At 36.9% G+C, this 1,789-nt stretch overlaps 1 long non-coding RNA gene across 1 annotated transcript; it reads left to right on the plus strand.

Annotated features, from left to right (window-relative positions):
* Positions 1–558: 558 nt before the first annotated feature.
* Positions 559–1,570, plus strand: LOC306970593. Its single transcript, XR_013793408.1, has 3 exons — positions 559–646; positions 710–852; positions 1,121–1,570. It is a non-coding gene; the product is annotated as an uncharacterized lncRNA (long non-coding RNA).
* The last annotated feature ends 219 nt before the right edge of the window (positions 1,571–1,789 follow it).

Consider the following 1,789-nt stretch of genomic DNA (forward strand, 5'->3'; position numbering starts at 1 on the left):
AAAGAACGATGAGAGGAAGTAACACGGCACAGTCAATTGTCTATTCTTCTTTCTCGCTTAATACAAACATTTGGTTGTAATAATATGCATCTAAAAGTAGTTTTCTTTGTACACAAGTGACATGTCTTTAGAAGTATTTACACCCTGTACAACACACTGCAGAGTTCCTATGCTCTCAGTAATAGCTGGTGTATAGAGTGTTTGTTCATTCATATAAGATTATGTCTGGAGGTTATACCATTCCTTGCTCTTCATACAGACTACTGCTTCTGTATAAACCTGACTGTAGATAAGAACAGAAAATAGTTTGATCATTTTCAATTTACAAGCACTTCTGCACAATAACATGAGAATAGATTCTTCCTTGATCCTCTGTAAATGTAATAAACATTAACAATTAACAAAAGAAAGGAACTCCATTATCAGTTATTAAATGGTGAGCTGTGAAAGGCTTCTGCAGCATTTCACAAGCATGACTTGATGACACTTTATTTCCACATATTTCCTGAGAGCTAGCTTTGCACTTATCTTCCTTGTTTTGACTTCCCCTTTGCGCGGCTGACACTAAAGTGGTCAAACGGATAGCCCCAGTGCACAGTGCCATCATTGTCAACGCAGAGGCTTGGACTGGCAGCTTTGAAGACAGGTAACGGTTAGAAGTCTAGTGTGTCTATAGTATAGTATGGTTGACTTGTTCTTTACTTTGCAGGTTGTATGCACTCCTTCATTTGCTGAGCAAGGCCCCCCACTTAGTGTATTTGACAAGCTGAGTTGGACACTGTGTATCAATGAGTGTCAGTTTGTCAAATACCCCAAGTGAGGTGTTACTTATCAACGAACAGTGGCAACATGGTAAGTGCACAAAACCAGAAGTAGCATCTGGAGTTTGGATTAGTTGCAAGAAAAGTTGCAGCATTGATATTACCATTAGAGAACTATGTCATTTTTGGGTTATGAGGGATAAGACAATAGCCCACACATTTACATAGGAAGTTTTGAAATTCATGACGGTCAAAATGAAGAAGTCTTGCAGACGTTTTTGATTTTTCTGTATTGTATTCACTCATATATTTTCATGCAAGTCATTTCCGAAACACATCTGCTCTGCTTTATTTTCCAGTATTGCGTCAATGTGGCAAGAAACGCACACAAAATGTTGAACATGTTTTATTCTGCATCATAAAAGAAGAAAGTTCGCAAGCCGTCCATTGGGTGTCACCAGGAATTAACTATGTTTTATCATCAAGTACAACTTCTGCAAGAGCAACCTTATCTGTTTCCTGTTCCTGTCTTTGTAGTTGATGTAAGAGCAGACCATTTCAAATATATTAAAGCTATTCATTTTTGCTTTTGGTTCAGTAGATGCAGCACAAACATATAGGACACATGAATGCAAACATGTCAGATTTCTAGCTCAATTATCTCCTTAACAACATATTTATACCTCAGAGTACACAGGCAGAGAACGTGTCTTGCTCATGGTTAAGGCAGGAGTGGTGGATGTTTAAGTTTGTAAATTAGAAGTGCAAGCTGCTCAAATAAACTGTGCAATAAAGGCATTGGACCCCCAACCTTCAGCGAAGACACACTTAAACACTTAAAAGTGTTCTGTTTTCTGCAACAATAAAGAGAACAAGTCACACAGCCACATTCAGGCCAGCATTATATAAATAAGATCTGTTTTTTTTTTTACTAAATGATCAAATAAATAAATCAACATAAAAATGCATATTGATTTTTTTTTAAAGGCTTTGCTAAACTACAAAATAATAGAATACTGGTGGATATC

The sequence above is a fragment of the Gobius niger genome (genome assembly GCF_951799975.1).
Source record: "Gobius niger genome assembly, chromosome: 11".
Taxonomy (NCBI): Eukaryota; Metazoa; Chordata; class Actinopteri; order Gobiiformes; family Gobiidae; genus Gobius; species Gobius niger.